The sequence below is a fragment of the Mandrillus leucophaeus genome, unplaced genomic scaffold (assembly GCF_000951045.1).
Source record: "Mandrillus leucophaeus isolate KB7577 unplaced genomic scaffold, Mleu.le_1.0 Scaffold1254, whole genome shotgun sequence".
Taxonomy (NCBI): domain Eukaryota; kingdom Metazoa; phylum Chordata; class Mammalia; order Primates; family Cercopithecidae; genus Mandrillus; species Mandrillus leucophaeus.
Genome location: NW_012100921.1, coordinates 17924 through 28804, shown reverse-complemented (window position 1 = coordinate 28804; position 10881 = coordinate 17924).

The window sequence follows — 10881 nt, the reverse complement described above, 5'->3', positions numbered from 1 at the left end:
TCACTGCCTCCCAGGTTCATGCCATTCTCCTGCCTCAGTCTCCCGAGTAGCTGGGACTACAGGCGCCCACCACCACGCCCAGCTAATTTTTTGTATTTTTAGTAGAGACAGAGTTTCACCGTGTTAGCCAGGATGGTCTCGATCTCCTGACCTTGTGATCCACCCGCCTCGGCTTCCCAAAGTGCTGGGATTACAGGTGTGAACCACTGCCACCAGCCAGATCATTTTTTAATAGATACTCATGCAATCAAGTGTATGCATCTTTGATAAATAGTTGCAAAGCCTCTACTCTTCTAATAATTTGTATGTATGTAAGTTGTACATAAGATAGGTAAAATAAGAATATAAAAAAACACTACCCAGACAGCACTACCAATACCAGGATGTTTGTCCTTTTATATATTTTAATACAACCATGATTGTACTGTACATAGTTTCATAACCTACCTTTTTAACTTGGTAATATATCATCAAGTTTTCCAAGTTATTAATTACCCTGTGACACTCACAGTTCAATAAATATTTCCTGAACATTACATGTAAGAAACGATGTTTGGTGCTAAGAATACAATGGTAAACAACATTATGTTTCCTACCCTAAGGAGTTTAAAATATAGTGGCAATGACAGATTTCAGTTAACTCTTACAGAGATCTTACAGAAAACGAGGCACTGTTCTATAGCCTTTGCCAACAGTTGTTTAATTCTTACAAAAACCCTGTAAAGTAGGCTCTATAATTAAACCTATTTTTACAGGTAAGTAAACTAAGGCATAAGAAGGTAAAATGTCTAGTCCAAGATTACATAGCAAGTGAATGGTTGAGCTGAAGTTGGAATTTGAACCAGTCTTTCTAGAGACCACACTCTTCACTCTTATCCTATATCATCTTCTATTACATAAATGATTATTGATTTATAATTATAACAAATTTCATGCAGGAAATAAGGTATTTTGCTAGTGTATATGGCAGGAGGAGGGATATATTTTTAGAAGGATAGTCAGAATCTCTCTGGAGGAAGTATTTATACAGAGATTTGAAGGGTAAGAGGAAGTTAGACATTCAAAGAGCTAGGGGAAAAATGTCTCATGCAAAGGAGAAAGGATAAAAGAGAATCCTGATTTTGACTAGAACTCAATACATTCATGGAAAAATTAAAGAAGGCCAGTGTGTCTGGAGTACAGAGAACGAGAGGGAGAGTGCTTCAAGGTGACGTGAGAAAGACAGGTGAGTGCAAGGTCATGAAAGTTTGTCACCCATGCAGAGACATTCATTCTCATCTTGCACAGAGAATGAATGAGAGGGCGACAAATGGAGAAGCAGAGCCAATCTGAAGACCCCTGTAGTCATTCAAGTGAGAGATGGTATTGGCTTAGAATAGGGTTCTTGACATCTGTGTACGACAAGAAGTGGACAACTGAGAACATATTTTGGAGATAGAATTTACAAAGCTTTCTGATGAGATTAAATGTGCAAGATTAAAGAAAGGGAGAAATTTACTCATAGGTGGGAGCTGAACAACGAGAACACGTGGACATGGCGGGGAATGTCACACACCAGGCCTGTCGGGGGTTGGGGGGTCTGGGGTAGGGATAGCAGTAGGAGAAATACCTAATGTAAATGATGAATTGATGGGTGCAGCAAACCAATACGGAACATGTATACCTATGTAACAAACTTGCATGTTATGCATATGTACCGTAGAACTTAAAGTATAATAATAAAAAACAACAGGGAGAAATTAATAAGCAAAGGAGAAAATATCATATAATGGTAAATTCTATGCATATAATCAAAATATAGTGATAGGATAGTGAATTAGTGAGAAAGTGATGTGAATAACTAAAAGGGACAATCTTGTTATAAAGTCTTAGGGAACAGCTACTGTGGCAGCCTTAAGGGTAAGTTGGGCACTTGGTGTATTCTAGAAGGAGAAGGGAAGCCAGTGTGGTCAAGCTTCTTAGACAAGAGGAAAATTATCAGCAAGGGGAAGTCAAGGAAACAGGCAGGAGTCCAACTATGTGAGGCTTTACAGCTAGTCAAGGAATTTGGATTTTATCCTAAGTATAATAAGAAGGTAACTTTTGCAACTCCCATCAGGATTTTATTTGATGTAGTTAAATAAGCTTTTAAGACTATCATACGCCACATTTAGCCCGAATCTACTCAAAGCACACAGAAAACAAAGCAAAAATCACCAGTAGGGCAGAATCAGGCATTTGGTGGGAGTTTTTATTGTAACCCAGGCATAGGTTAGTATAGCCACCCAGAAGTCATCTTCTCCCAGGTGTAAGCAGTCAAAATCTGTATCAGGCAAGTCAAAGAGATGCTGCAGGTTAATCCCTCATGCCCCATAGTAGCTAATATGCTTTTCAGCCTTCCATACACCTGTGTTCTAGACTCTGCAAGAAACGCCTTATTATAATTTCCCCAGACTCAGGGCTGCCCACAGCATGGAATCTCCAACAGGTATTTATGATTCATTACAACTTCTTCCCATTCAGAAAAGTTTGCCAATCAAGGGTCATTTCTATCACAGACAATGCTGCCTAGTGTCAACCTAAATAATAGCAGAGAGACAAGCTTGCCAAATAAATTAGTTTATTCAGGAATAAACAGGACTATAACCTGGGATATGCATGCTATGACAGATCATAGGCATATTCAGGGAGGTGGAGGCAAGGGAAGACGTTCAAAGGCAAAAGGAACTATATGAAGGTTGTTTTGAAACAAAAGTTCATTGGTCATAGGGGCTTCCCACAGATGGTGACATGTGCACTGACCACAGCTAGGAGTGGGTCTTCATAGAAGTGACATGACTACAGGGTTGTGGTTTAGTAGAGCTACTTGCAAGGCCACAGTTAGGACTGCCTATTACTGGAAAGATGTCCTCATCGAAGTGGCTTAATTCCAAGGTGTGGTTTTGGCAGAGTCCCTTGTGACAGTTCTTGTTATCAGGCATATATACATAAGGACCCTCCTTTTATGAAGGTCCCAAACTAAATGGACTTTCTGGCTCCATTTAGTTTGATTTTGACATGAATGATTCCATTTTGGTAATGACAGTTTTCACACTAGCAATATAATTGGTATTTTACAGTTGTCTAGTTTTCAGGGAAACAGAGCCAGTAGTTTAAGTGAAAGTCAGATTCTCATGCAACAGAGGAGTTTTGTTAACCCTTTTACTTACATACTTCAGAACACATGTGGCACTATGGTCTGAGATAGATACTAGTGAGCATAGTGATTTAGAACTGGCTCAAGTAGCTTTCAGTTGGGTTTACTACTGCAAGAGCAAAGAAGCAGGGCAAAAGATATGTGAAATTAAATACACAGAAGAGTAGGTGGACATAGATCCTCATCACTTCCATAATTCTCACAAGAGTGCACATAATTTGGTCAATGCGTCCTTTGCAAAATGGTCTAGCAGGTCAAGGGGCCAAGATTGTGAGCTCACGGTCTCTTATACCACTAGGCTAGGCAGGGATCACATCAGCACTCCAGAGCCTATTTGCCAAAATAAAAGGCAGTTCTTTGCAGAGTAGATTACATATTCCATGTTCTCATTACTGTATCATTAGGACCATGGTAGTCCTAGTCACAGATGGGAATTTAATTAAGATAGTGAAATGAACTCATTTCCCTTGGCTGTTAAGTTGGCAGTTGATGGTGAGGGTAAGAGTGGAAGCTGACAAGCTAGTACTGGGATCTGCAGAAGCCCAGGGAAGAGATTGTTTAGACTTGTGTCATAATAGTACTGATAGGGTGGTAGATTCAGGACATATTTTTGAGGCTTGGTAGAAAGGGCTTGCTGATGGAATTAACATGGGACAGTAGGCTTTTGACTTGTGCAGTTAAGAGGATAGTGACCTTTAAGAAGGAGAATAACTAGAGGAAGAGGGTTTTCAGAGGAATATAACAAATACTGTTTTGACCCTGTTAGTTGAGATCCCTGTTAGACTTCAAGTGTTCTGGGCATATTCAGAGGAATATAAAAAATACTGGATTATTTGTCTAATCCAGAGATGTAGACTTGCTGCTCCTAAGCATGTGTGAGTGTTACTGAAAGCCATGAATGATATCATCCAGGTTGACTGTGCAGACAGAAACAAGAGTGGGACCCAGAGCTGGTCCAAATTTATTAATCCTATTTTCATAAAGTAAATTCACAGAAATCGATTTATTCACAGAAATAGGTCAAAGAGTAACCAAAGACTTGAGTTTAACAATGTAAATCTATTTTGAATGGCTGTACTGTCATATCTCCACATTAAAACAGGATAGGGAGGCACTGGGGCCAATTTTTCATAGACATCTTTTAAGAAAACCTAGGTCAGAAGGTCAAGCAGTTGAACTTTGTGCCCTGTCAGCCCCTAATTTCCCTGTCAACTTGAACTTCATTCTAGAAGTTCAGTCCCTGCCTTTGCAGCCGTGTACTTTCTTGGAATGTTTTATGTTCAAATATGTCACATGTCGGAATGATAGCTCTCTGGCCTGTGGGACAATCTATGATTAATGCATCCCACGAGAGTACATGCCTTTCATCTGGCCTCCAGCCCTTATTGAATGGGGGCAAGATTGAAAATTTATAAAGATAGGATAAGGCCTATGGCAAAACGGAAACTCATTTAGAGGCTTATTAGTCAGACTGGAATTTAAAAAGGAGATTTTTCAAGAGATCATTATGTCTGTCTATTAAATCGGTTACCTGGGACGTGTCAGGAACATGAAAGTTCTATTGAATGCCTCTCCCAAGGACCCAGCATGCATGGTGTATCTTAAGAAGTAAAGGGTGTATCTTGGTTACAGTTAGTAATGTCTGTAACTCTGAAGGGAATGAGGGTTTTGGCAAGGCCTTGTATTGTCACCGTGGTATAAGAGGAGATATACTAAAACTAATATTGTTTTGACTTACATTTTGGGTGTATTTGTGAGCAAGAGATTCTAATATGTTGATTTTTTTTTTTTACCTTGAAGAAGACAATTTGTAGGTAATGGCCTGATAATTTTTAATACATATGAAGATGGGACCATTTGTTGGCCAGGGCATCCAGTGTTAAGGCGATTGCCTTAAGATTGGCTAAGTGTGATGTTTCTTGGGTCCTGTCCTTTGTTAGGGACATCCTGGCTAATGGATGGAAAGCAGAAACATTCCACTAAGCTCTATCAGCTGTCATGGTTAGCAGTGCCATTGGCATAGTCCAGGAACTGCCACTGCTGTTCACTCAGTTAATCCCAAGGATCACTAAAGATAGCTAAGGGGTTTAGGGAAGGGTGACCTCCTCCAGCACCATGGTATCTGGCAAGGAACTGAGAACAGTGGAAGCTACCTCTTCTGCTGGTGGAATATCCTACAGTGCTCAAGTTTGGTTCCATACTGTCTTAGGGAGGCCTCAGTAGCTGTGCCAATGTCGTGAAGGTTGGTTTTTAAAACCCAAAACATAATGGGCAGGTGGGAGTGGAAGACCACACACTAAGAGTTTGTAAGAGCCCCTATTTCCTGGAGAGTCCAGTAGGTAGTCAGTCATTAGTTGTTTAATGCCATTAATAAACGTGTCAAATGCATTTCCTTGGAAGAGGATACTATGAATGTGATGTCATACCTATGCTCCAGGAGAAAGGTGTGTATAGTTAAGAGCCTGTCTGCAAAGACTGTGTGTGATGGCAGAGCTGCTGAGAAATTCCATGGGTAGCTTGCAAAAGGTGTATTGAGTTCTTTTGAAGGTGGAGGCAAACGTGGTGAGAGATTGTTAAAATAGGAGTTTAGCCAACTGTAGTTGTCTTTACGTTCTGTCTCTGACTGATAAGAGAAAAAGGAAGAGACCCAGAGTCTCTAGGCAGCAGCCTTAACCACAGGATACTCAGTCCCTCTACCCCTCAACTTGTTTTTTATTTGTAATCTCTATTTTCTTTGAATGCTTACCTGAGAAGATCCTGGTAGTCCCAAGTGTTCTGGTGGACACCCTCTCTAGAGTATTCCAATCAACCTTAGAGAGCCTGGGGGTCTGCATGAGCAATAGTGGACTCAATTTTGTCTTTTAAATTATTTATTTTTTTGACAATTCATTTATTTATTTTGAGACAGAGTCTCACTCTGTCGCCCAGGCTGGAGTGCAATGGAGCGATCTCAGCTCACTGCAACCTCTGCCTTCCGGGTTCAAGCGATTCTCCTGCCTCAGCCTCCGGAGTAGCTGGGATTACAGGCCTGCACTAATTTTTGTATTTTTAGTAGAGATGGGGTTTCACCATGTTGGTCAGGCTTTAAGGAAGAGATTATTAACATGTCAACATGTACCAGCATTTAATAATACTCAACGCTTTTACCAGGTTAAGTGTAATTTACAATGAGCTGAGAAACATCTTCAGGTGTCTCAGGGGAAACAAGATCAAAGAGTTCCTTCCCCTCTCTTTCCTTTCCTCTCGCTCTCTGTCTCTTTTTTTTTTTTTTCATTGATTCACCGTCCTCTGTGGATGGGATCTGTGATAGCCCTTGGGGTTGGGGACCAATGAGCAATGGCTACAAGGATGCAGCAGAGAAGGTGCCACTGGTCCCAGCAGCATCGAGTCTAATCAAGTACTGTCTAGGACTATCCTCAGGGGGAGGACCATTTGACTCTTGGGGTCAGGAGAGTAAATTATATTCTTCTCCCAAGTGCTGTTGAGGGCAGACAGCATCACTTACTAGAAGTCTACTACAGCCCACTGGCTCCCTCAGCTTTCCAGCTAGTATTCAGCAATATACACACCCATGACTCTATGATGGGGGAAACTCCACTCCTAGTGTCAGGGGATATTCAAATTATAATCACTTGAAGGTGCACTGAAGAACAGCCAAATCACATGGCCGATTCAAAAGAGGCTTCCCTCTTGGTGGGATTAAGTTGGAATGCAGTATCCTGGAGTGGGTTATTGGGATTGGGACAGGAGCTACACTTCTTTAGGAAGGGGATTCTTGGCAGTATTCAGAAGAGGTAATACAAAGCCATGCAAGGCAGTACACAAGAATGTCATCAGAGTAGAAAGGCCTCAAAAACAGTAGAGCCCAATCTAGATAGGCAATTAAACCATGAAAGGTGAAAGGGCATCTCTGAGGGACATTTCACTGGAGTTTAGAATGATCCCATTTTTGTTGCCAATTGTGTTTTAAATGAGTCCCTTTGTGGGGTCTTTAAAAATTGTTACAAGGCATGGAAATCACACTCAGAAATGCATATGAGATAAACATTTATTATCACAGTTTCTAGAGGAAACCACAGGCATGCCATGCCAGGGGCCCTATGAGAAGAACTCCTAGGGAGCAGGCTCCATCAAGCAGGAGAGCCAAGAGAGAATGTGAACCCATGGGGCAGGTACCTCCATTGAGAGTCAATGTGGACTACACAAGCAAGAAGCAGGAGGGGATTTTACTGGTACATTTGAATATCATTAGGTCACAATCAGGGAAGGCAAGAAGAGGAACTTGTGGCAGGAACCAGCCTTATCACACAGGTGCACCTGGTAACTTGGTGAGGGGTGGATTGCTCAGAGACTGTTCATGGAGAGGTTAATGTATCAGGAACATATGAAGTTAAAAAAAATTACAGTATGCCACCCTGCGACGCTGTATTTTGGTTACAAACTTTATGGAGAATAACTTTTCTATCCCTTCACCTTCAGCCTATGCATGTCCTTAAAGCTAAAGTGAGTCTTTTTCAGGCAATATATAGTTTGATCTTGTTTTATCCATTCAGTCACTCTATATGTTTTGATTGGAGAATGTAATCCATTTAATTTAAAGTGATTATTGATAGGCAAGGACTTACTATCATTATTTTGTTAATTGTTTTCTGACTGTATTGTAGTTCCTGTTTCTTCCTCTCTTCTTGTTTTCCTTTTTGATTTGATGATTTCTTTTGTAGTACTATGCATTGATCTCTTTATTTTTGTCTTTTGTGTCTCTACTACAGATTTTTAGTTTGTAATTACCATAAAGTTTGCATAAAACATCTTATAACAGTCTATTTTAAGCTGATAACCTAAGTTAAACTGCATACAAAAACTCTACATTTTACTTCTCCTCACCTACACATTTTGTATTACTAATGTCACAATTTATAACATAATACACTGTGTATCCATTAGCAAATTATCATATAGATATTTAAAAAATTTTTTTCTTTAACTTTTATACTAAGATTAAAATTGAGTTACACACTACCATTACAGCATTATTCTGATGTTGACTTTATACTTACCTTTACCAGTGAGTTATATGCTTTTATACATTTTCATGTTGCTAATTATAGTCCTGCCATTTCAAATCGAAGAACTCTTTTTAGCATTTCTTGTATGGCTGGTCTAGTGGTGATGAACTCCTTCAGTGCATCCACTCTTGAATATTTTTGCTCCACTGGAGTGCTAGAATCTCTCATCTGGACTCCAGGGCTCTGACGAAGGTATTCTTGTTTATGGGTAGTTGACAAAATCAGTGTTTCTCTAGGGGGATAGCAGCTGCAAACTTCTTTTTCATTATGTTGCTAATGCCCCTTCTGACAGAAGGTTTTTCTGGATACCATACTTTCTCCACCAGTATGTTTGGAGTTGTCCATATCATCTGCTGTTAAAAATGTCCCTGAACCTTTGGTCGGCCCTGATAGACCTATCTGTTCTCTGTTCAATCCAGTTACCAACCTGACCACAAGATGTACCAAAGATTTTTTGTATTAAAATAATAATATTTAATAGACATCTGCTCTGTGCCAAGCATCTTGACCTATACTTTGTAGGAATAATCTCCTTAATCTTCAAAATAAATCTTTGAGAAAATATCATTTCATACATGATGAAACCCAGTCTTAAAAAGGAAAAATGACTTGTTGAAGGTTATGAAGTGATGGCAGTGGGATTTAAACCAGGATTATTTCACTCCAGAAAGTCCAGACTCCTTTTTTTGTATTCCTTAAATAGTTTATTGGCAAGTTGATTATTGTTACTTTATTTTATAACTCTAAAAGGAATATATACACAATGTAAAATATTCAAAAGATGTCAGCTCCTCCAGAAAAAGTATGGTTCTTGTGCTGAAGAACTCAGTGGGTAATGTGGACGGAGCTCCTGCCTTAAGAGAAACAAGTGTGTAAATGGACTGGGAAAGGCCATCATGTGATGCTTGGGAAGGAGACATTAAGGTACTGACAACAAAATCCACAGAGGAAGAGACAAAGAAATGGTTCACCTCAAAGTCTATGTGGGGAAAAAAAAATCTCTGGAACCATGAGATATGCAAAAGTGGTTCTGAATAATTGTTACCTGGAATGTTATTTCCTGCCACACATTAATACATTTGCTAAAACAAAGCCAGAAATTTTAATTTGGATATCTGATTCCACTAGGGATGAGCGAATGGGAATCTTCAGAGGAACTGGTTTTGCTAGCAATACTTGTATGATATAAGTTATGCTGGGTCTGACTGGCTGCCAGCCAGTTATGAGGCTCAGTCTATGAAGTATCACCTGGCTGAGAAGTTCTTTCAAACTCAGAAATTACAAAGTATCAAGTCTTAATATTGGTTGTACCCTAGATATACTGGTTAAAACTAATTACAATTAAAAAAAATATATAAATATATGATGAACAAGATAATTGCAGAGGGATCTAAATGTTCAAGTCACTTATGTCTAACAGCATCTTCTGGAGGTGTTATTCTAGGCAGCCAAATCCTAATTTTTTAGTCATTGAAAATTCTAGAATCAGAAAAAAAAAGGTTAAGTATATGGCAGCAGTTAATGGTTTAAACCTAAGATAGTTTGATGCATCCACCACCATAAAAATAATTGCTGCAGAGATATGACTTTACCCTAGAGCTCCTCTGGCCTGGAGTGGTCAACACAGTTCTTTGGAGACTTACTGTTTTCTGCTTTTACAGTTGAAATGTCTTCTCCTAAGTGACAAGTTTCCTTTTCAGGTATGTTAATACCTTAAATCTAATAGTTAAGTCTAACAGACCTAGAGTCAAACTGTTAGTTTCTTATGATTTCTCATGTCTCAGCTCTGATTCTCTGAGTTGAGATAATACTTTATTTATCTGAGAGAAATTTTATAAGTTCTTGGGGGAAAATGATGTCTTTTTAGAACAATATATATAGATTTCTCAACCTTGAGACGGGAACATGATGATGACTTTTTAGAAAAAGGCAGATTGATTTCTCAACCTTGATATGGGGGACATGATGATGTCTTTTTAGCATTATGTACATCGATTTCTCAACCTTGAGGTCTCAGAAGTGCAAGCTGCCTTCAGACCCCGGTGAGATGGTGTAGACCAATTATACATATCTTCATTCTGTTCCTATGTGAACAAGGACTCGAGACCTTGGCTGGGCCATGGCCAGTGTATGGTAATTTAGTGGAAGATAGGTGACTGAAATCAATATTTCCTAAGCTAGCTCTTAGGATCAATGTCTTTTCCATTTAGCCGTATTCCTTTATCAAACTCAAATAGTAGGATTTTTCAACAGTGGAACAGGCTGATGTGAAACATGTTTTCAGATAAAGACATTTATTTTGTTTCCGTTGCTGTTTAAAGCAAATAACAGACAGAGTCTGACAGGGTGCGGTGGCTCATGCCTGTAATCTCAGCACTTTGGAAGGCTGAGGTGGGTGGATCACTTGAGGTCAGGAGTTTGATACCAGCCTGGTCAACATGGTGAAACCCCATCTCTACTAAAAATACAAAAATTAGCCAGTCGTGTGGGATGCACCTGTAATCCCAGCTATTCAGGAAGCTGAGGCAGGAGAATGACTTGAACCTGGGAGGCAGAGGTGCAGTGAGTCGAGATTGTGCCACTACACTCCAGCCTGGGCAACAGAGCAAAAAACTCTGTCTCAAAAAAAAAAAAAAAAAA